The sequence below is a fragment of the Callorhinus ursinus genome, unplaced genomic scaffold, assembly GCF_003265705.2.
Source record: "Callorhinus ursinus isolate GAN/ISIS: 27379988/994484 unplaced genomic scaffold, GSC_fseal_2.0 scaffold27, whole genome shotgun sequence".
Lineage (NCBI taxonomy): Eukaryota > Metazoa > Chordata > Mammalia > Carnivora > Otariidae > Callorhinus > Callorhinus ursinus.
The window spans coordinates 16,579,081-16,605,560 of NW_027397089.1; positions in this window are offsets into that span (position 1 = coordinate 16,579,081).

Here is a 26,480-nt window from a genome sequence, read left to right on the forward strand (position 1 = left end):
GGTTAATTTATGTATCAACTTGACTGGACATGGGGCACCCAAATTAAACAATATTTCAGGTGTGTCTGCAATGGTGTTTCAGATGAGATTAGCATTTGAGTCTACGGCCATACCACCCTGAACGTGCCCGATCTCATCTGATCTTGGAAGCTAAGCAGGGTCGGGCCTGGTTAGTACTTGGATGGGAGATTAGCATTTGAATTAGTGAACTCAGTAAAGCAGATTGACCTCCTCAGTATTGTATCCATCATCCAGTCCATTAAGGACCTGAATCAAACAAAAAGTAGCAGAAGGAGGAACTCATTCTCTACCTGACTATTAATTTGGGACATCAAGCTTCTTCTCCCCTGAGACTTACACCATTGATCCTCCAGTTCTAAAAAATATACTACTTGTTTTCCTGTGTCAATATCTTATATTGGTTCTGTTTCTCTGGAGAACTCTGATTAATACAACCATGATACCTTTAAATTATCTGTCATAATCATAAGCACAAAATTGGGCATGAAACTCTGTTCAACTATGTCTAAAGTTTAGGAGACACATATTAAGCACATCTATTCTTTAAAATGCTCATGGTAGACTGAAAATGGCAAAGAGATTCTTAGATTCCAGAATGCTTTTATAGGATTTCCCATACCATACTCAGCTTCTGGGGCAAACCAAGAGAAACTTAACTGTTGTGCAACTCTTCAGGTAGGCAGACAGATAGTGAGATGTCCATTTGCAAAGACAACACTAATCTCCAACAGTATTTCTACTGGTGCTCACCTTATATGGCTCTGGGTAAGAAAATGCCCTCTTGAGAAGAGGAGAGAATACCTTTTCAACAGAAACTCTTCACTCCTCTCAAAATTACCTATGCATTTTCCTTTCTGCTCTTATTGACTGGGTTGTAGGAAACCAACACATAGAAAAATGTAGAGTATTTGGAATTAGTTATCTGGCCAAGATGGGATAGAAAGCAGAGAAATTCCTATTCATATTCTAGGTGGTTCTGAGTGGAACGAACAGACAAAACTTCTAATTAAGCTTGTTTATGACTCTTTGTGTACCTATTGAGTGTAAGAATCTGGATAAAGGGCTTGGATAATTTCTACCATTGAAAATATGAAATGTGTGAGATATCTCAAGACAGCAGGATAGGGATGTTGCTATCGATGACATTAGATATGTTAATAACTGAACATGGTTAAATTTATAGATTTTCACATCAAAGCAAAGAGTGCAGTTCAGGAAGTTTTCTACATTAAGAAATTTTATTTTGTTTAACTGTAAGGTTTCTTCCAGATTGCTGGGGGAAGAAAATCCAGGGACTGATTTTTGAGATTGCTGAATTTTAATCACAGTAGAATTTACAGGTTTGCCTTATGTGCATTGACTGGGAAAGAGGGTGAGCCCAACAATTTGGGAGTATCTGAGAGAAGTTATTCAGATCATACTAATCCCCTACAGCACACTAAAACATGTATTATTCTTCCATTACCTGAGGAAGCACTTTTTTCTTCCCTTGCTTGTTAAGAATGTATTGTTTTTTTCTTGAAGAGGAACTAAGACATTACTTGACGAAGGTTTCTTATGGAAGGGAATAAATTATTCATTTTCCAGTCACATTTGCTGACAAACTCACATGGAACAGCTTAAAACTGTGTGATGAAACTGATCTGGTCACAGCAAGAAAGTTCAGCTACTGAGTGAAAAGAAGAGTTTCATACCCCATTGAGGAGTTCTTTATCCCTGAGAGATCACTGACAATTTCTGGATATAACCTGCAAAAAACTTTTTTAGCATATGTGCAAAAGTAGGTTAGAAAATCCTTATCTTTTCATGTATGCAAAGCCCATTGGTTTGATTGTGTACTGATAAGAAAAACTATTCCTCAGGATACAGCAAAAGGGTGAAAGGCACCATTTTTGCATGTTTGGAGGATGGTTCTGAATGTGGCAGCTGTAGAGACAATTTTCAAATGAGACCAGAAACTTCACAATTTTGATAGGAGTAGCAGTTTATGTGTGGCTTTCAGTTGATCTAGGAAGCTCCAACTAGGGCCTGTTTTTTTATGTCATCCAACAATCCTGTGAGCTATTTCTTGGATGTATTTTGTGCCTTTTTTCTTTTTTCTTTTTTTAAAGATTTTATTTGTTTATTTGAGAGAGAGAATGAGATAGAGCATGAGAGGGGGGAGGGTCAGAGGGAGAAGCAGACTCCCTGCTGAGCAGGGAGCCCGATGCGGGTCTCCATCCGGGAACTCCAGGATCATGACCTGAGGCGAAGGCAGCCACTTAACCAACTGAGCCACTCAGGCGCCTATGCGCCTTTTTTCATAAACCAACTAGAAAAGAGTCTCCACAATTGAACCCCATGTACAGAGTCACTAAATAAATACCCTCGTATGAGTAGCCCTCTCCAACATAGGTGTTGCTTTAACAGTTTAATCATGATACGGGGCGCCTGGGTGGCTCAGTTGGTTAAGCGACTGCCTTCGGCTCAGGTCATGAACCTGGAGGCCCGGGATCGAGTCCCACATCGGGCTCCCTGCTCGGCAGGGAGTCTGCTTCTCCCTCTGACCCTCTTCCCTCTCGTGCTCTCAATCTCTCATTCTCTCTCTCTCAAATAAATAAATAAAATCTTAAAAAAAAAAAACAGTTTAATCATGATTGGATCTAACTTCACCCTCTAACTATGCAAAAACAGAGGCATATGGTTGGGAAAATAATGAACCAAAGAGTTAAGGAAAATCAAGTATTATCCCAAAGTGGAAGGTGAATATAAGTGAGAGAGGAAAACAAATAATATTTTCCGCTTTTTCCAGAATACTAGAATGTAATACTGTATGAAAATGCCCATACATACTTATAGTTCAGAATCCCTTAGAGAAGTATATTTCTTAGAGGTGTTAAGAACAGCCTCAATGAATGAGGGAGGGGAGAGGGATTATAAATGGAGATCTAGTCTTTAGGAAATGCTCAGCAGATCTAACTTACTCAAGGAAATTTGATATGAACTTTGAAGAAAAATGGTCTTAGAAGAGGAAATATAAATAAATAATATTTTAGAATAATTTAAATAGGCATCCTTTCATGCTATTTGCTGCTTCCAACTCTGCAACCAGGGCTATTCCTTTTTTTTTTTTTTTACCTCTGTTTAATTCATACCCATAACTAGGTAACCTTCTGTTTTTCAAAAATGATAAAGAAAGCTTTCACTTTCTTTCATTTTACAGATATATGAAATAATGTGGATTTTCCCCAGTTTCTTTTTTTTAATGTGTAACTTGCTCTTATAGTCTGACTGTATATAGGCCTACTCAGATATAGTTAAATATACGTAAACTTCAAGTTTCTTTGATGACTAGAGGCCCTTGGTGATCTATACGAAAATAATGGAAAGAGCATAGTTTGGCATACAGTAGTTATACAAAAGTAATAGTTTTATATATATGTAATCTTGGCAAGTTACAATTTTCTCTTAAGTTTTATATTCTAAATATATACAGTGATGAAAATTTTCCAATCTTCAAAGTTGTGGGGAAAAAATACACAGAATTGCTTTATTTTTTTAACATTTTTTTAAAGATTTTATTTATTTATTTGAGAGAGAGAATGAGAGAGAGCACGAGAGGAAAGAGGGTCAGAGGGAGAAGCAGACTCCCCGCTGAGCAGGGAGCCCAACATGGGACTCGATCCCAGGACTCTAGGATCATGACCTGAGCCGAAGGCAGTCGCTTAACCAACTGAGCCACCCAGGCGCCCCCACAGAATTGCTTTAAAATGTAAAACACCATAAAATGTAAAATACACACACACACACACACACAGTGGGTGGATGGACAGGGGATGTGAATGGATGCATATATGTATGGGTGTTGGTATGTGTGTGTATAAAATCAAGGTGAAGGCATCAATCAAAATTCCATTGGCCTTGTTGGGAGTGTTGGCAAGCAAAGGAATAAGAGGGAATTGTCACTAGGACTCAAATTAGACTCCAGAAGAAGCTAACAAAGTTGACAATTTATTTTTCATTTTGTTGTAACAGAGAGCCCTAGAACAAGATTGTGGATACAAATTCTTGTATATTCTATGTGAATGCAAATTGCTTTAATCCTTCTGATAGATATAGAAAAGAACACATACACCAGATCAAAATCCAGATACCATGTACCTGAGGCTGTGGCAGTTTGCTTTAGAAAATATATCCAGCACAGCAAATACTATCAGAGCTACTACTTAGTTAAACTTAGGGTATTCGGTTGTCATCTGCCACGATCTAACTAGTTTTTGCAGGAGCTAGATTGCTAAATTAAACGGAGATATATGATGGATTGCATTATCCTTTCATTATTTGTCTTTGATGGTACTAATTTTACCATTTCCCTTGGAATACAACATCATTTCTTACTTCTCTTTTCCAGAGAGGGAACAGTTTTAGGAGATCCCACTTGGCCTTTCCTACTAAAATAGCCTTTACATCATATGGTAAGGAACAAATGTGAGGGATCTGCCCACTGCTTAGTATTTCCATTATACATTTTAGAAATAGGGATATAACCACTTGGAGGATTTGGTGGACCCCAGTGTAAGATGGACCTAGGCCAATAGTTCAATGTAGTTACTTGGTAGGTTTCTTTAGTATTTAGGAGACCCATTGAACCCTGTCCATTTCCCTGAGTCTGCAGATCCATTTTCCACAGTTTTACATAACAGTTTGGCAATTTATTTTATTTAATATGGGCCATTATTTTTTCAAAGGTTCTAAAAATTATCTCAAAATTCATATTAGAACCATGTCCCTGGCACTGGTCAGGAGAGAGTGCCTGCATATCAACAAAGTCTTCCTTATCCAATTTTATATTCCATCCCTCTAGATCTAGTACCCTCAGGATCCACCACCAGGAATACTCTCCATATACTTGACAGTATGTATTAGCCAGCTACTATAACTCCTTTGATATATACTCCTTATATTCCTTTAGCAGAGCCAACATTTCTGCATGTGAATCATGCTAAGATTTAACATTTATGAGTCTGATGACCATAAAGAGGGATTGAAGGTAGATTCAGAGAAAAGCAAGCGTTATTTTTTAGGGCGCCTGACACATTTGGTCTTTCTACATAGTATTCAAAGAAGGGAAGATATCCATCTTCCAACAAGGTGGAGTAGTTTACTCCTACAGGCCTCAGGAGTTAGGGAGATCTTGGGATCAAGTTTCCTCAGTGTATTTATTCACATATCTCCATTTCACATGTTAGAGCCCAACTCCTTTCATATTACGAACCTGAATTTGGCATTGGAGATCTTCCAGGGCTAATATTTCAGCTTTTTATTCCAACCTAATAATGAAGTCCTGGGGTCAGACTTCTACTCTGCCATTCAGCTATTGGAGGTAAATGTCTCTTTAAATACCTCCAGGTACACTATCTAACTCAGATTTTGCTTTAATTTATAATTAATCATTCTGAATCTATTATTTTCTTTCTTCACATCATTAATTCTACTAATCCATAGGAACCCAATTTCATAAGCTTTCTAATTATCCCCATGCCTATTAATACCACAGAGATTACACAATATCTCTGTCCAGTGCATCTCACCAAGTTTACCACAGTTGAATTTCTCAGTAATGCCACTGATATAGCTCAACTTTTCACTAGTGATGGGACATAACTTTCAGCCACTGGTGGTTGATCCAACTTCAGAATTCCATCCTTACTACTTACTTCTTAGGACATTCCCTGGTACTAATTATCTTAGATTGAATTCTTTAGAAGCAAGCATTAGACAAGGATTCACATGCACATGATTTATTAAAGGAATATTCTTCAAAAAAACCTATAAAGAAATGAAAGATAATTATTTTTAAAAGGTAAGGTTTGAGTCTTAGGTAACATCTGAACTTTTCTTGATTCACAATAGTCCATGTAGCATAAATCACACTACAGAATTAGCAGCAAATACTCATAACATCCGAATGATGAGGGATCTAGCCTGGCAAAAGGAATCTGAAGCACCAACAGGGTCTATTGCACTGGCATGTAGTAAATAATCAATGCTAATTGAAATAAAATTATAAAATTGAATTGAAATAAAAATTATATTTACCAATATCTATTAATTATACATAATTGATATCATCATATTATAATTTTATCAGTCACTTGAGGAATTTTTCAAAATGTGCATACCAAAAAACTATCAGAATTGCTTTGAGGATCAGGGTGGACAATATACATGTATTTTGAAAATAATTCCCAGCTGTTATTAATGTATACCTTACACACACACACACACACACACACACACACACACACACAAGCCAATTAAAATCATTAAGAAGTTCTTCAAAATTTGACTTTTGACTACTGTTTTCATTTTAATCTGTGACAACTTCTCCATTTGATTTTATTTCCATCAGTGTATTTCCCCAAATATATAAGCCATTTTACTTCTCATACATTTGCAGTCTTTATTTCTTCTTCAACCCCTGCTACCCCCACATGCACACACCGTCCTGTCTTCTCTTGGCCTCCTTGAAAGTATATACTTTTGTCAGATTCTACTTATGTGCCACTATTATGAGGTTGTCATTTATAATTTAATTTATTACTCCATTCTCAGGGCTTTTACAGTTACATTTGCATGGAAATCACTCCATTATATTTAAATGCTTACTCTAAAATGTTTAATTAGATGATGAAATCATTGAAAGGATAGTCTAAGTTTTACTTTCTGAAGGATATTTTCATTGGGTACAGAATTCTTGGTTGATAGTTACTTTAGCACCCTGAAGATAACATTCCAAAGAATCTGTTTTATTGTTTCTAAGTCAGCTGTCCATCTTATCATTGCCCCTTTGTAAATATCCTTCTTCCCCTTTTCCTCTATGTTTTTGCATTTTTTTTCCTTTGGTTTTCAGTGGTTTTATTTGTCCTGCTTAAGATTCTGTGGTGTACGTCTTTCATGGATTGTGACCTTTTAATTCACTAATTATTGTTTTAGCTGTATCTAATCTCCTCCTAAATATACCCATTCTTAATTTTGGTCATTACTTTGTTAATTTTAGATTTTCAACTTATTTTTTAGGTTATCTTTTTAAAAATAGATTTATTAAGATATAATTTATACAACATAATTCACCCATCTAAAATATACAGCTTTTAATTTTAAGCTTAAGATTAATACTTAAGATTTTAAGTATATTTACAGACTTGTGCAACTAGCATCACAATCAAAATTAGAACATTTTCATCACTACAAAAAGAAATCAGGTACCCATTAGCATTGACTCTTCATTTTACCCCCCTCACCTAGTCCTAAGCAGCCACTAATCTATTATATGTCTCCCTAGGTTTGCCTTTCTGAACATTTCATGTAAGTAGAATAATGTAGTAAGTAGTCTTTGGTTACTATTCAGTTAGCATAATATTTTCAAGATTCATTCATGTTGCAATTATCAGTATTTCATTCTTTTGCATTGCTGTATAATATTCTGTTGTGTGGATATACAACATTTTCCTTATCCATTCATCAGTTAATGGATATTTGGGTTGTTTCCATCATTGGGTTACTGTGGATAATGTTGCTCTGAACATTTGTATACAAGTTTTTGTGTGGACATAGTAATTTCTTTTGAATATATAGTTAGGCATAGAATTGCTGGATCATATGGTAATTGTTTGTTTGGGGAATTGCCAGACCATTTTCCAATATGACTGGACCATTTTACAGTACTACCAGCAGTGTATGAGGTTCCAATTTCTCCACATTCTTGTTAACACTTGTTATCATCTGAAATTTTTCATTATAGTCATACTAGTATGTGAAGTGGTATCTCACTGAGGTTTTGATTTTCATTCCTCTAATGGCTAATTATATTTTGCATATTATAATGTGTTTATTATTTTATGTCTTCTTTGGAGTGTCTGTTCAGATCCTTTGTCCATTTTTCAATCAAGGTTATTGTCTTCTTAATGTGGAGTTTTAAGGTTCTTTATATATTCTGGATTCTTTTCAGTTTATCCATGGTGTCCTCTAAAGCACAAAAATGTTTCATTTTGATGAAGTCCAAATTATCTGTTTTTTCTTTCTTCTTTCATATTACTTATGCATTTGGTTTCATACTTGAGAGTTTTCCTTTGTCTTTTTTTTTCAGCATTTTTGCTATGATGTATCTGGGTGCTGGTCAATCTGTTTATTCTACTTGGATTTCTTTTTAGCTTCTTTGGGCTATAGATATATATTTTTCATTAAATTTGGGAAGTTTTCAGCTAATAAATTATTTCTTTAATGTATTTTCTGCTCCTTTCTCTCTCTTCTTTCCTTCTGGTACTTCATTATGTATATGTTGGTGTGCTTAATTGTGCCTCATATTTTGTTGAGGTTTTGTTCTATTTTCTTCATTTTCTTTTCTGATCTTAAGAATGCTTAATCTCTATTAATCTATCTTCAAGTTTGCTGGTTCTTTCTTTTGCAATTCAAATATGCTGTTGAGGACCTCTAGTAGATTTTGCATTTTATGTATTCAAAATTTCAACACCAGAATTTCCATTAGTTATTTTTTAATAAGTTATCTCTTTGTCAGTATTCTTTATTTGATAAGATATTGTCATTATACTTTCTTTTACTTCTTTAAGTATGATTTCCTTTAGTTATATGAGCATATTTATATCTGCTTTGAAATATTTTTCTCACATCTGGATTCCATCAAAGGCAGTTCTATTGCCTGCTCTTTTTTTTTCCCCTGTGTAAGAATTAAACTTTACTGTTTCTTTGCATGTCATATTTTCTTTTTGAAAACTGGATATTTTTGATACTATATTGTAGCAACTGACCCTCCTTGCCCCCCATCATCCAGGTCTTCTTGTTGTTGTTTGTTTATTTAGTGAGTGACTTGGGTAGACTACTGTAGCCTATTTCACCTACAGTAATAGCTCAACATGATGTATTCTTTCTAATGATGTCACATCTCAGAGGCACAGCCTGGGGGATGTACACAGTCTCCTCCCTTTGGGAACAGAATATTTACCAAGGTTCTTTTTGACTCTCTCTTTGTATGATCTTTCCATATAGCTCTCTGACTCTGTTGGTATCATACTGCACTGTCAGCCTCCACTACTACTGATTGCTCTATGGTTTTCAATAATATCCTGGAGCATAAATTGCTCCTAAGTTTGTTTTGACTAAATGCAGACCCCTTTTCAAGGGTCATCTTTTCAGCAAGTCTCTGAGACTTGTTCTGATCCCATGAGAGCTCATCTTAGCTTTCTTCTTCCCAGAGGTTTCTTTTAAACCTTTAACTGATTATAGTTTAGCTGGCTTTTCTCATAAAGCTACCATATACTTAATTGCTTGACACCAAAACTTCCATTGTTTTCAAGAACAGCCTTATGTTTGGACTTTGCTCTTTTACAAATAAAATCAGTTCCCTTAGGGAGAGCTATGGAGCTCTTTCTTCTTACGGCCTACTTCCTGCCCCTGAGAAAAATTTTGTGCCATTTCTCCAGAACTTTGGGCCCACTTCTCTGGTAAGCCTAATTTATGAGCCAGGTGCTGGGAGGACAGTACCCTTTGGTTTTCTCATTTTGTGTTTTCAGATATGAAACCTTCACTCCAAGACCGAGCTGGAGTGAGAGCAATTAGGATCCAGATTTGAATCTTGCTGTACCAAAGTTAGAGATTCCCTCCTAGGAAGATACTAAAAACTACACTGAAAGCTGGGGAATACAGAGCCCTGTGTTCTTGATTGCACTCTCCCAGATTAGAGTTTCTGTCACACACAGCTGAGAATGGGGGGAAGGGAATAGGTTGTGGTTCAAATGCCATAGACTCACTACTCTTAATGAAATGTAGTAGATTTTATCAAGTAATTATTTCTTCATTTGCTGTATGCCTTCAAAAGTTTCCAGAGACTTTAAATGACATATTTTCTCTTTTAATTTTTACCAGTTATGATTCCACTGAGGTCTAAAACCACCATTCCCCATCCAGAAGTCTACAGTCCAGAATTTCTCTAGTTCCCTGCCAAAATTGAAAATTATCTCATTAATTTTTGAACATATTAAGGACATATATTTTGAATTATGTGTCTGAAGTACATTATTTGAATATTGTTCTATCCTTGAATATTTTTCTAGCCTTTCATGTGACTATTTTTGAAGGCTATTTTTAGAGCAGTTTTAGATTTATAAAAAAAATTGAAGGGGGGCAGAGATTTCCCATATTTCCCCTGTCTCCACACGTACATGACCTTCCCCATTACCAATATCACTCAGCAAAATGGTACTTTTTCTTTTTTTCTCTGCTTTCTTTGTCTTCTTTCTTTTCTTTCACCAATGAAAAACCTACATTGACACTCCATAATCACCCAAAGTCCATAATTTACCTTATAGTTCACTCTTGCTGTTGTACATTCTATGGACAAATGTATAGTGATATACGTACATCATTATAATATACAGAGTATTTTCATTGACCAAAATTCCTCTGTCCTGCCTATTCATGCCCTCCCCCCTGCACCAAAACTTCCTGGCAACCACTGATCTCTTATTGTCTTTATAGTTTGCCTTTTCTAGAATGTCATGTATTTGTTTATTCTTTTGTCAATTCCACATTGTCTTGATTACTGCATCTTTATAATAAGCGTTCAAGTTAAGTAGCATCAGTCCTAAACTTTGTTATTCAATGTTGTGTTAGCTACTCTGGATCTTTTGCCTTTCCATATAGACTTTGGAATAGTTTGTTGATATACATAAAATAACTTGCTGAGAGTTTAATTGGGATTGCATTGAATCTACAGATCAAGAGATGACATCTTGACAATATTGAGTCTGTCTACCCATGAACATGGAATATCTCTCTCCATCTATTTAGTTCTTCTTGGATTTCATTCATCAAAGTTTTGTAATTTTCTTCATATATATCTTATACATATTTAGTTAAATTTATACCTAAGTATTTCAATTTTAGGGGTGCTGTAGTATATCTTATATTTTAAATTTCAAATTCTACTTGTTTATTATGAGTATATTAGAAAACAGTTCACTTTGTATATTAATCTTTTATCCCGAATAATCACTTATTAGTTCTAGGAGTTTTTTTGTTGAATCTTTTGGATTGTCTATATAAGCAAATATATCATCTATTAACAAAGAGAGTTTTATGTCCTCCTCCCCATTCTGTATGCCTTTTATTTCCTTCTCTTACCTTATTGTGTCAGGAAGGAATTTCAGTATTATGTTGAAAATAAGTTATGAGAGGGGACATCCTTGCCTTGTACCTGATCTTAATGGAAAAACTTTGAGTTTCTCACCATTAAGTATGATGTCAACTGTAGGGTTTTTTGTAGATAGACTTTATAAATTTGCAAATTTCCCCTATATTCCTACTTTATTGACAGTTTTTATCATGAAGGGGCATTGGATTCTATCAAATGCTCTTACTGCATCTATTGATCTGATAATGTATTTTTTTAACTCCTTAATATAATGGATTACATCAATTGATTATTTTAAGAAGATTTATTTATTTATTTGAGAAAGAGAGCATGTGAGCAGGGGGAGGGGCAGAGGGAAGTAATCTCAAGCAGACCGAGTGTGGAGCCAGATGTGGGGCTCAATCTCACAACCCTGAAGTCACGACCTGAGCCAAAATCAAGAGTTGGATGCTTAACTGACTGAGCCACCCAGGTGCCCCTGATTTTTTTTTTTAAGATTTATTTACTTATTTTAGAGAGACAGCATGAGTGGAGGGAGGAACAGAGAGAGAGAATTTTCAAGCAGACCCCGCTGAGCACAGACCTGGATATGGGCTTTGATCCCATGACCCATGAGATCATGACCTGAGCTGAAACCAAGAGACTGAGACACCCAGATGCCCCTACATTAATTGATTTTCAAATATTAACCAGCCTTGCATATTTAGGACAAATCCTACTTGGTTGTATCATATAAAAATGTATTCTGCTTCTGTTGCATGAAGTACTTTAGATGTCAATTATATTCACTTGATAGATGGTGTTTTTGAGTTCAGCAATATTACAATGACCTTATATGATGACACATGACAACTACACTTATGGTGAGCATTTTATAATGTATATAATTGTGAAATCACTCTGTTGTACATTTGAAGCTAATATAATATTGTATGTCATCTATACCTCAATAAAAAAATAGGTGAAGGGGATTAGGATGTACAAATATAGAGTTATAAAATAAATGAGTTACAGGGATGAAAGTGCAGCATAAGGAATATAATCAATAATATTGTAATAACTTTGTGTGATGACAGGAGGTAACTACACTTATTGTGGTGAGTACTGTGTATTGTATAGATTTGTCAAATCACTATTTTGTACACCTGAAACTAATATAACATTGTATGTCAACTATACTTCAGTAAAAAGAAAATAAAAATAGATACAAAAAATTTTAAATAAATAAATATGTGAAACCATACTTATAGAAAGAGAATAAGAAAAAAAAAGATTTGGGGCACCTGGGTGGCTCAGTTGGTTAAGCATCTGGCTCTTGGTTTTGGCTCAGGTCATGATCTCAGAGTCCTGGGATCGATCCCTGCATCCAGCTCCATGTTCAATGGGGTTTCTGCTTGATGATTCTCTCCCTCTTCCTCTGCCCAATCCCACACTCATTCTCTCACTCTCTCTCTAAAATAAATATTATATTTTTTAAAAAAGAATTTATTTATTTACTTGACAGAAAGAGACACACAGCGAGAGAGGGAACACAAGCAGGGGGAGTGGGAGAGGGAGAAGCAGACTCCCCATGGAACAGAGAGCCTGATGCAGGGCTCAATCGCAGGACCCTGGGATCATGACCTGTGCTGAAGGCAGACACTTAATGACTGAGCCACCCAGGCGCCCCTAAAATAAATATTTTAAAAAAATGTTTTATTTTGCCTTCACTTATTCCTTCTTCATTAGTGTTCCTTTCATTATGTAGATCTATGTTTCTGACCTATATTTTTATTTTCTTCTTTAAAAACTTTAACATTTCTTGCAAAGCAGATCTTCTGGCAACAAATTCCCTTAATTTTTGTTTTTCTAGAAAAAGATCTTTATTTTTCCTTCACTTTTGAAATATAATTTTTCAGGGTATAAAATTCTAAGTTGGTGTTTTAGTCTCTCAACACTTTAAATATTTCACTCCACTCTGCTCTTGTTTACATGGTTTCTGAGAACTCTGATGTAATTATCTCTGTTCCTCTATAGGTAAGGTATTTTTCCCCCATGACTTCTTTTAGGATTTTTTGTTTTTGATTTTCTATAGTTTGAAGATGATATGCCTTAGTTATTTTGGCATTTATCCTGGTTAGTGTTCTCTGAACTTCCTGAATTTGTTATTTGGCGTCAAATTAATTTGGGGAAAAATATCATTTATACTGTATTAAATATTTCTTCTGTTTCTTTTTCTTTTCTCTTCCTGGTATTGCTATTATATGTATATACTTTTTGTAGTTGGCCCACAGTCTTTGGATATTTTATTCTGGTTTCTTCAGTGTCTGTTATCTTTGTCTTTTGGTTTTTGAGGATTCTATTGATAAATCCTTTAACTCAGAGGTTCTTTCCTCAGCCATGTTAATTCTGTCAATAAGCCCATCAAAACCATTCTTCAGGGATGCCTGGGTTGCTCAGTTGGTTAGGTGGCTGCCTTCGGCTCAGGGCATGCTCTCAGGGTTCTGGGATCAAACCCCGTGTCAGGCTCCCTGCTTCTCACTCTCCTTTTGTGCTCTTGATCTCACTCTCTCTCTTGTTCAATCTCAAGCAAATAAATAAAATCTTTAAAACAAACAAACCATTCTTCATTGCTGTTACAATGTTTTTGATCTTTAGCTTTTCTTTTTTATTATTTCTTAGGATTTCCATCTCCCTGCTTACATTGGCTGTCTATTCTTGAATGCTATCTTCTTTATCCATTAAAACCCTCAGCATATTATTCATAGTTGTTTTCAACTTGTAGTCTGATAATTCCTGCATGTGTGGTTTCTGATGCTTGCTCCATGTCTTCAAATTGTGTTTTTTGCCCTTTTGGTATGCCCTGTAGCTTTGGTTTTGTTTTATTTTGTTTTCTTGATAGCTGGATGTGATGTACTGATAAAGAGGAACTGCTATAACGAGGCTTTTAGTAATGTAGTTGACAGTTATCAGGGGAGGGGAAATATTCTATGATTGTCTCAGTCTTCTAGTTAGCCTATGCCTCTGGACTGTGAACTTCATAAGTATTTCTTTGTTTTTTCTCTCTCCTATTAGGTGAAGCAAGAAGGCTAAAGTCAGTTGGACTTGGGGTTTCTCCTTCCTAGATCAGTTAGGCTCGGATAATACCCAGCACGTTAAGCTGTAGTTAACTAGTTTCCCTTGAGCATAGGTCTTGTTAAGAAGAACTGAGGGCTCTAATATATTTCAGAATGGTTCCTTTCCTCTCCCCCTGCCCAAAGTCTGAGTGGATTTATCTGATATTGACTGTGGGAATCTGACTGAGTTCCTAGAGGTGTAGCTCACAATATTCTGGGGGCCTCCTATGACTGACTGCATACCACTGGATTTTTTTACTCTTAGGATTGTCCACACTGGGCCTCCAGCAATTTGTTAATTATAGTTCATGTTTTCCTACCATGGTGCTGGTTTCCTCAGTGGTTTCTGCTCCTGAGTCTCTGCTCTAGTAAGCTATGACTCCCTGTATCTGCTTGTCTTTCCAATTTTGTGAGCAGCAGTTTGCCCTGTATCCTCCCAATTCTTATGGATTCAAAAATTTTTGCTTTTTCTATCTGTTCAGTTTTTTGGTTATTGTTAGAATTGAGTGACAACTTCCAAACTTGGAGGACTAGAAACTGGAATTCAATTCATGTAATTTTGTTTTTTCATTTGCTTGGTACTTTTGACTGACTGTCAAATATATATAAATTATATAAATATTTAACTCATTTCTATTTATACTATAGTATTACATTTTATTCATTCATTCATTCACTCACTCATTTATTTATTTATTTATTTATTTATTTATTTATTTCAAATAACACTTGGAGGCCTCGGGTGGTGTTTTCTCCTTTCAGAAGGGTTCTATATTCTCTGCACTTGAGCAATTAGAGACTAGCAATCCAGGATCACTTCATTCCAATTTCCAAAACTTAGTCATTTTGAAATATACTTCATTTCCTGCAAATGCTTGTACATATCATGTTTAGCCTTACTCTTACTCTTGGTCTCCCAGTTTGATGCATCTGTCAAAAATTTCTACTCAGCTTCTCAATCTTTCAGTCATTCATTCCAGATTTAGCAACTAACGACCTCTATGGTAAGAAGGGCTTCAAATGCTAGGTTTTTTTCCTGCACTCCTTTCTCTTCAAATATTGGTTTGATATTTTCTAACTGATTTGTTACTCTCTGATGTTAATTATTTAAGATTTTTTTTTTAATTTAAATTCAGTTAGCCAACATATAGTACATCACTAGTTTTTGGTGTAGTGTTCAATGATTCATTAGTTGTATATAACACCCAGTTCTCATCACCACACATGCCCTCCTTAATGCCCATCACCCAGTTACCCTATCCCCCCACCCACCTCCCTTTCCACAACCCTCAGTTTGTTTCCCGGAGTCAAGAGTCTCTTATGGTTTTTCTCCCTCTTTGATTTCTTCCCATTCAGTTTTCCCTCCCTTCCCCTATGATCCTCTGTGCTATTTCTTATATTCCACATATGAGTGAAACCATATGATAATTGTCTTTCTCTGATTGACTTACTTCACTTAGCATAATACCCTCCAGTTCCATCCCTGTCGATGCAAATGGTAGGTATTCATCCTTTCTGATGGCTGAGTAATATTCCATTGTTTATATGAACCACATCTTCTTTATCCATTCACCTGTTGAAAGGCATCTCAGCTCCTTCCACAGTTTGGCTATTGTGGACACTGCTGCTATGAACATTGGGGTGCAGATATCCCTTCTTTTCACTATATCTGTATCTTTGGAGTAAATACCCAGTAGTTCAGTTGCTGGGTCGTAGGGTAGCTCTATTTTTAACTTCCTGAGGAACTTTCATACTGTTTTCCAGAGTGTCTGTACCAGCTTGCATTCCCACCAACAGTGTAAGAGGGCTCCCCTTTCTCCACATTCTCGCCAACATTTGTTGTTCCCTGTCTTGTTATTTTAGCCCTTCTAACTGGTATAAAGTGGTATCTCATTGTGGTTTCGATTTGTATTTCCCCAATGACAAGTGATGTGGAGCATTTTTTCATGTGTCTGTTAGCCATTTGTATGTCTTCTGTGGAGAAGTGTCTGTTCATATCTTCTGCTCATTTCTTTTAAAAGAAATCCTGACAGTGTAGGTGTCCTCAGCAGTAAGGTTGATTAATATCTTAGTTCAGAATATTGCCCCTCATCACTGGATCTTATTTGTTTTTATATCCTGGTAATAAGCCACAATCAGCAGAAAAGAGGTGCTCAATAAATATTTTTTTCTGAATAATTACACATAGAATTAACAGTTAGCATATTTAGTGTGGACAAATATTTTTTTAGAGAAATGGAAACAAACATAATTTTTTTCATGTTTCAATATGACTACCTTTTTGCATTTTTACTAATCGATTATACTAATATTGTTTTAAGTCTTGGACTAAACATGTAAGATAAAATATTAGTCCTAGCTTCTAGTTGTGTCATGTGCCTGCCCCTGTTCAGTTTTAACTGCACAAAATCTGCCAAGAACATGCTCAACTTTACTGTAAGTCCAACAAAAACTCTACCTGAGAGTGTAATGAATTTCTTTCTACTGATATATTGAGAATAAAAATAATTCATTGCTCTATGCCAAATGTGTATTACTGGGCTTTAATTGGCCAGTAAGCACCAGATTTCATCCTCCCGACTTATATATATACTTATATATATAGTTATCCTCCCTTCAATATATATAGAGGGCCTGCCTCAGTGCCCCTGTACACTGTATAGTCAGTGTTTAGTCCATTATTTATTCTTATTATGTCATTAATCTTCTCAATTCAGACTACTTTCTTCTAACTGCCCCTAACAAGAACTGGTCTTGTGTGTCATACAGACCTAGAGGTGGTTTGTAATATCTTCTCCTAAAAGAGTTTTTTTTTTTTTTTTTTTCTTTTCTGGTCCTTTTGAATGGTACACTTGATTGTGGCTTCTTCTTTGGCAAAAGATCCTGACATATCATCTCTGAGACTTGATAGTTCTCAAAGATATCTTACCACTTTATAACATTCATTCAGCCATTTATTTGACAGATATGTATTGAGTATATCCTATGTGCTAGGCACTAGGAATATAGAGATGAAAAAATAAAAGCTTTGCTTGTATAGTGAAAAATGAATTGTAACAGTGAGAGCTTCTATTGACATAAAGTCTACATTTGAATGTAGATGAATATGTATAAAACATGCCAGCACATTGATGCTATCTTCCTTACTTTTAAACAGTATGGATTTAATATATGAAACAGGACCAGTTATTTGTTTGTTAAGCAACAGCCCCTAGTTCTTTCATAAACAAAACAAAAATTCTAACAACTCAAAGCCCCACATTATTATTCCTTTAAATTATAATGCTTGAGGGACATTCACCAAGCATCTGTCACATTTCCTTTGAGTATAACTTATACAGTTGTTTCAAAGTTCATCCCATTTCCCAATGCCTAACAAAAGCTCCAAAAACACTTCTCTCTCTCTCTCTCTCTCTCTCTCTTTTTTTTTTTTTTTTTGACAAAATCCTGTAGGTAGACTCAAAATCTGTATCCCTGGCATCTTTGTAGTTCACTGCACATGCCATATCCACTGCCTCAATGCTCAACCATTAAGACTCCAATCTCTTATGCATTCCATATATACCATAGTAATCTATATACACTTGTGGGTGTTTACAGGATATCTCAGAATTGACTTGCCTTTTCATATTATATACTTTTATCAAAAATTTTTCTTTTATTTGAAGTTGCCATAACAAGAAGGAAATTCTTGATTCCATGATATCTAGTTTATCTATAAAATCTCTGGGTACTATCACTAAACTCAAGCAATTGATTGATTGATTAATTGATTGCCAGTTTGGGTCCTCTCTTATCTAACCCTCCTCTGTGTAACAGGTCACACAAAAACTGGTCCTCCATCATCTTTGCTTGATTGGGAGAGGAAACTCTCAAGGCTCATACATGAATGCTAGAGTCCTATAGGAGCATTGGGACCACTAAATGAACTCAAGGAAACTATTACCTGAACTCATAGAAACTATTACCTGAATGCATATGAAAAGTATTTCAAGTACTTGTTTAGGAATACTAGAGTTGGACCAACTTACTAAATTAGTGTTATAGAACAATGGCAATAATACCTATTTTATTTCAGTCTTACTGTGTGCCAAACACTGTGCTAAGTGTTTTTTACAAGATTCTTATTATGTAATCCTTACCAGAATCTTATCAAGCAGTGCTATTACCGATGAATAAACTGGAAACTGAATCTTACATATGCTAAGGAACTTGCAGAAAGTCATATTGTTACTGAGGGAACATGTAAGGCTTAACACATATATGAAAAAAACCCTGCCATAAATCAGGGGTCTGTGAACTTTTTCTGTAAAGGATCAGATAGGAAATGTTTTAGGTTTCATAGGCCATATTGTCTTTGCAACAACTAATCAACTGTTCATAATTGTACTGTAAAAGCAGCCAAAAACAATAGATAAAAAGATGGTTATGCCTATGTTTCAATAAAACTTTGTTTACAAAAACAAGTTACTGACCAAATTTTTCAGGACTCGTCAGACTTCACTGTAAGCTGTAGTGTGTAAACCTCTAACACATAATACTATATAGTTTGATTTAAAGTTATTTTCATGAATGACTAAATTTTGTTTCAGAATATAGGGAAATTAAATGAAATATACTCTTTTTGAGGTATTCACACCAATATATAACTTCACCAAAAAAGAATCAAGTTTTACTGGATCATTTTTCTTCAAAATGGGTTAAATTGCAAAACCTTTTCCATGATCAGTCTTACATAGTTTATCATAACAGAAACACTGTTCTGTATTTAGCCTCTCTCTGCCAAGGAGCTCAATCTCTGTTAAAACATTATCTCATTAATCCTGCCTACAATCCTGTGAGGGAGGGAGATGACAAGTATTAAGAAATGTTCAGAGTCTTTTAGATTCAATTCAAAAGTTGCAAGAAGCTGAGTGACAAGTGCTTGCTGCCCTCATAGTTACCTAGTATCCTTAAAATATGAACTTAGAGTCTTTCAGAGGCATACTTTTTCTCAGCCGGGTGCTTCTGGGAAAAGGGATCCAGCACCAGGAAATCCATTTCCCTAAAATGTCTTTTTTGAGGACTGTATCTCCCACAAGGATTTTCTTTCCATAGAATTTTTCATCACTTCTTGTGTTATCAAGATGCTCTGTTCTACAAACCAGCAGTTCTCTTTCTCCTGGCTGATGACTGTATTTCAGTAGTGGGAAAAGTAACCAGAAAAGTAAAATACTTTGGGTCTTTATTTCATATCTATCTATCTATCATCTTCATTATATATATATATATATATATATATATATATATATATATATATATCTATCTTTGTTGTATATATTTACCACTGCATTGTAGTAATAGAGTAGCTGGTAGTAATTTAGATATAAAATAAGGTAGTAAGTCTTAGCCTTTTAGGTCATAAGTGATAATCATCATAAATATAATATTAAAAGATGTTCAAATTAAAACATAATCTTCCTCAATTCCTATTTTCATCAGGCCATGCCTCTGTGCCAACACATACAAAGGATCCATGTTATCCTTATCAAACCCAGCTATTTTGACCTTCCTTTGAGCCTTTCAGCAACTCTTACCTGTACCACTAACCCCATTTCTCAGAATCCCTGGTTTATGTCTCTATACAGTTTAGACAAACTGTCTAATACCTCCACAGATTATGCATGTATTCATGGAAATACATATCTGAGCATGCAGCTCCTTCTATCAAGAATTCCTGTCTCATCTTTTTCCACTATTTTATGTTCCTCCTTTTAGTAAACCCTCCATCAAGCTCCTTTTCTTTAGGACATCTTTCATGATCAAAGCAACTTAAGGGAGGGATCCATTTATTTTAAAAATAGTTATGGACTGTCCATTACATACAACATACAATGCCAGCGATTTTGAGGCTTATTTTGATAAATTAATACCTCCTTAAAGGTGTATAAGTTACAAATATCACTACATTGCATACTCTAAATTAACATTGTGTGTTAACTATACTTCATTAAAAATAAATAGACATTTAAAAAACCCCAAACTTCTCAGTAAGGTATAAATAGATAAAGGGAGTATACTATATGTCTTAGGGTAGACAAAACACAAGTGTGCAAACACATACATGCACACACAAGAATAACACAAAGTAGAAAATATATAATGTCAAGAATAATGTACTTTGAAAGTTATATGAAGACCCCATTAAAATCTAGATTTTGATAAAATTTCCAAAGATATGTAGAAAGTATGACAAATAAACCTAAAAGAGTAAGGAAGATGAGCCCCTAGAAAGAAGACAGTGTAATCAGAAAGTTAGAACCAGATAGGTGTGTTTCCATGGAAGCAAGAAGAATGATTTACTCAACATTGTTATATGTTGTATATCAATGGTTTTGAGAACTAAGAGATTATTGTGACTTTTAGAAAAGGAATGTTTTGTAATAGGATGTGAAGAGAACCAAGGTCCACAGTTCCTACACGAGTAGATAATAGAGAGTAGAGTAGAAGCACCAGATATAGATTACAATATTAATTTTTTCATTCTTTCATTCAACAAATGTTATGAATGTATATGAAGTACATATCAGAATAATAGGAATGATAGGCTGGTGTAGAAAATGAGTCATAGGTGAACGCTGACTTTCAGTAACTTAATAAAAAAACATGAATGCCCAACGATGCTTCAGGGGCTAAGATAGGCATTGGAGATTCAGTGCAAAACATGGTTCTTTCTTCAATCATACATTCAGTCATTCAACAAACATTACTAAGTGCTAGAAATGGGAGATACATGAGACAAATAAAACATGATCCTTACTTCAGTCAAGTTTACACTCTCATAATATAGCAGGCAATATTCAACACAACTGCTGGAATTATAGCACATAGAAAATGTCATGGGGCATAATAGAGAAAACAATTTAATTTTTAAAAGAATGGTAAGTTTCAAAAATTCCCTTTGGAGTTTAAAAATGGTGAAAAAGAGTCTCTATAGAATTATGGGATTATGGAAGAATTATTGAAGGACTATTTATTTATTTATTTTTGAGATGATATAACCTAAGCACATTCGTAAGCTCTGAGAATGGATCCAGAAAAGACAGACCAGAGTTGAAAAGATTGAAAATTATAAGTGAAGCAATGAATTCCTTGGTCTACATTATTTCACATTGATATGATCAGCTTTAAACATACATGTTTATAGTTCAAGTAATTAATACAATATGATTCTAGTGGTATACTAGTGAAATGATACATTTAAGATTTACTCATGTGCATTGACAGCTTTAAACCACATTGTATATAAGCCAAATTTGGATGTTTAGCATTTTTAATGAGTGGGAATTTTGAGCCATCACATGGGGGCACTGTCTCCCAGACAACAATTTAGTGTCAGTAGAGTCACCATTTTATCTTTACAACAGTGCTTATGTAATTATTTGAAAATTTTACACATTTTATCTTCATTCTTTCATAAAGATGAATTTACAATGGAGACGTGAAAATAATGATACACACATAAAGAAGAGTAATTCTTAAAAATTTAATAAAACTGATTTAGAGATAGAAATCAGCAGAAAGAACAATTAGCTTCAATTAGAAACTCTCCAAAATTAGGTTAATTAATTGAATATTAAATTATGAGGAATAAGGACATTTTAAAACATCTGCAAAGCATTTGAATTATATGATTGGTTTATATTTAAAAGGCTCATGTTTGGGGGAACTTTGTAATACCTCTAACTTTTGAGAAAGAATATTTCTTCTACATGTAAATTTTCTTCTTTGTATATTAAATATTTGTAAATGTGCTCAAAATATATTCCACATCAATTTAAAGGATTGCTTTTATTGTATATTAATTGCTGTTTCCAAAACTAATATTCCAGGAAACACTATTCCTTCAGGTTGCAAATAAGTACCATAAAAGTGCTCTGTATTCAATTAAGTTCAGAGAGTGTGGGTTATTTCGAATTAAAAAGGATTTTTAGTATAAGACTGCTCAGGACTTTTACTATGCAGATGTGCATTTTTTCTCCAAGAAGAGGGTAAGGTACAAAGCACCTTTAACATCCACCAGACCTAGTGTTCTGCAAAACACGGCTTGAAAAGTGTTCTGTAGAATTCTTTAGTAGAATTCTTAAAGCAAACTCATAATATTTAGAGATGGAAGTGAACCCAGAGGCCGTCTATTACAACTTCCATGCAGAAAATTATTTCAACAGCAACTCTGACAAGTGGTCTTCCAGATTTGGTTTTAAGGCTCTATGTCATGGTACCACATTCTGTGTCAATCCTATCTATTCTTAATAAGTTCTAACATTTATTAAGCCCACATATGACTCATTGGTCCTCACTCTGTTTGCTCCTTCTTCTACATGACAATTCTTCAAATAATTTGAAGAAAGCTTACGTGTCCTCTACTAGATCCTTTCTTCTTCTAGATAAGCAAACCTCATTCTTACAAATGTATGACATATAGTTATCAGACCCCTCATTATATCAACTGTCTTTCCCTGTGTGCACTAGAAGTGGGCAACTAAACATGATTGCTCAACTCTTCCTACTTAAGGTGGACATTCATTTTGTTAGTTCTTATCTGGGCCATGCTACTTTTTATAGAAGCATATTGTTGGCTGTTATCAAACTTACTTATGGTTAAGGAAAATCACGACTATAGCCAAACAAGATTTCCCCATCTGTACTTACATAGTTAACTATTTGCAGTTAAGTTTTGTGGGTAATCCTTTCTCATTTTAATCAAGAGAACCCTATACCCTATATAGATTGCCTTAAAAGGCAACTTTCTATCCCTCTGCCATGATCAAATTATTTGTGAGCTGCAAAACACAGACACATAAGCTAAAATAGCTTATTCTTGGTGCTAAATTGTTGTTTGCCAACTTTATACTTGTAAAACAAAACAAAATACATATATGCATAGATATATGTATTTTTATGTGTATGCATATATACATATGTATATTTTGTACTTTAAACAAGAAGTAAGAAATAAACAAGCAATGAGAATCGTGAAAACTTAAATTCTAAAGTTTAATTTGGTTTTCTCTTTCCCTCTTGCCCCCACCTAAAAATAAGAAGCCTGATTTTTAATTCAGTGTAGGAGAACAATAGTCAGAGTTACTGATTGAAGCAGTAGAGTGTTATCTTATTTCTAAGACTGAAGGGGAAACAAAGCAAAAAACAAAACAAAACATTTACTTTGGATAAGGGCCAACATATTTGCAAAAGCTACAAAGATTTGCCCAACAATGAATCACTGAATAATTATTTCTTCTATGTCCTTATAAATCCTCCTTTTGGAAAAAAAAAGAGAGAGAGAGAAAAAAGAGTTAATGAGATTGTGGTGTTTCAAGAGTAGTGCAAAAACAATGTAGGTAAACGCGTAGAGAAATTAGTTCTGAAGTGTGGGATAATTGTAGAGGGCCCTGGGCAAAAAAACAAAACATAGATGTGCAGGAGTCATAGCACATCTTGTCTTCACTTGTCTTTGTTAGTGCAAGTGAAAAGGTTAATGCCGTTCAGTTCCATCAACACAGAGTGAGGAACTGTGGCACCTTTGAATTCTGAAGTTACCCACAGTGCAACTGATTTAATTCCTGTGAGAATGGTACTATTTACAAGTTTGCTCAGGAATATGAATGCCAATTAACCATGTGCTCCTTCTCCTGTACACACACACACTCTCTCTCTCCTTTAAAAATGTTTTTGTTACTGAGAAATTGTTTTTAAAATCATTATTACATGGAAAGATTCACTGTTACTTAAAGCTATCCTTTGATTGAAGGAAAAATTCTCAAATGCATGCTGGCCCCAAAGCATTAAGTCGTCTCTAGGATCAAGATCATCAAATATTACATTATCACATGCATCCTTAAAATCTAAAACCTCAGATGATCTTTGGCATTTTTGGGTTTTCTGCCCCAAAATATTGTGGCTAGTATTGCATTACTAGCTTCCAATATTCAGATATAACTTGCCATTTTTTAGGATCAAGATACCAATATGTATATGTTTATGCATGTGCAATGCTATTCCAGACATTCAGCCATCAGGCAACAGCTTTATTCAACCTTCTTGCTGCAGCTTCATTTCCCTACACCCTTCCCCTTTGCTGCATATCACCCAGCCCACTTTCAAAACACCTCTTCACATACCCTCCCAACCCATTATTGCTGTTCAGTTCCTACTACTACCATCCTCCTCTTGCTCATTTTGCTTTTCTTCTCTCATTCAATTAAAAGCTGATCTCAGATTTGGGGAGAAAATTCTATGATGCACTTAGAGATGGAGGGAGAAACCACACCAAAATTAGATGGAGAACAGAGTTATCCTCTTTCCAGATTGAAGGTTGTGAAATATAAACTACCACAGGTCAAAGCCAGAGTCCATGGACCTGAATGCTCCATTAATGATGCTCAGCAGGATTTGGACACAGCTGAAGCTGGACCTAACCAACAACATCAGTAGGACCACTCTGAAGACATCACTCAGTGGAAGGGACTGAAGACAAAAGGAGCATCATGTTCAGTATTTGCTAAAGGTTTATAGTATAATAATAATATATCTTTATCATATATTCTTGTATCTTTACATTGTTCCTTGAGGTTTTATAATACGTCATACATTTTTTTAAGATTTTACTTATTATTTATTTGAAAGAGAAAGAGACAGAGAGCATGAGCAGGTGTGGAGGGAGAAGCAAAGAAAGTGAGAGAGAGAAGCAGACTGCCTGCTGAGCAGGGAGCCTGATACGGGGCTTGATCCCAAGACCCTGAGAGCATGACCTGAGCCGAAGTCAGATGCTTAACTGACTGAGCCACCCAGATGCCCCATTGTCATACATTTTAAATTAGAATATGTAAACATTTAGTGTTAAATGTTTTAAATTTTATGAATTTTATGAATTTCAAACACATAAAATTCAAGTATTCACTCTAGCATTTCTGTTTTAGCATCAATATACAGAAGAAATATCTCAGTGCTGTCATTTGCTTTGGTTTTACACCTATTAATATTGAGAATGTGATTTGGTCTCTTTGTAATAAATTTCTTATTGATTTCCATTCTTCTCATTATAACAGCCACTTAACTGACCACTCTCTCTTATCTTTCTTGCTGATCTTTCATTCATCAACCAATGTTTTGGTTCTTCTTGCCCACCTCCTTGAACAGGTCATTCTGTTTTTCTCCACCAGTTTCCTGCAATCTTCAGCCAGAATATAAGCTTATGTTAGAATATAAAGGCTGCAAACCTGTATTACTGTTTTTGAGGTAATGTATAAGAAATGCAGCATAGGGGCCTCTGGGTGGCCCAGTAGGTTACGTGTCTGCCTTCAGCTCAGGCCATGATCTCAGGGTTCTGAGACTGAGCCCCACGTGCAGCTCCCTGCACAGTGGGGAGCCTGTTTCTCCCTCTCTTGCTGCCTTCTCCCCTGCTTGTGCCCTCTCTCCATCTCTCACTCACTCTCCAAAAAAAAAAAAAAAACCAGCATAATTTATCAGGTCTATTTGGGGGGAGAGGGGTTGTGATACCCAAAATGTAGTTTTTCTTCTTTAGTATGTAAAGACTCTTACCAAAAAAATGTCTTTATATACTAAGGAAGAAAAAAATAGAGAAAGCATCACTGGGATTTGTCTGGGAGCAAGTTTTCTCTACTCTCTTCATACTAAACATGTACTTCATGTCAGCAGAGGACATAGAAGTGAGTAGGCACAAACAGCAGATTGCACACCCAGGTGGGCAATTCACCTCATACCTCACACCTCACACCTCACCTTAGACCCACATTGGTGTCACTTATTCAGAGGAGTGCACAGAAAAGTCTGGTGATGCATGTCTAAACTAGGAAATAACAAACATGGCTAAGATCACTGTTAAGGTAATGAGGATTATCTTTCCTGTAATCAATGACATAAATGAGGTGAATGGACATTTAAAGACTGATATGACTCCAAGGATTCTCAGTATCACTGACTGCTTACTTGCTTAACGCTAATTATATGTTATGTTGATTTTTTTCTGTTAATTAAATTTCTTTCTAAAATAATATGAGTAGAGGGGTTGGTTTCATGTAACAGATACTTTCTTGAATGACAGGGGAAAAAAATGTCCTAGAAAGGCAGTATTCCAAATGACTAGGGTATTTTCACAAGGACATCATTATATGAGT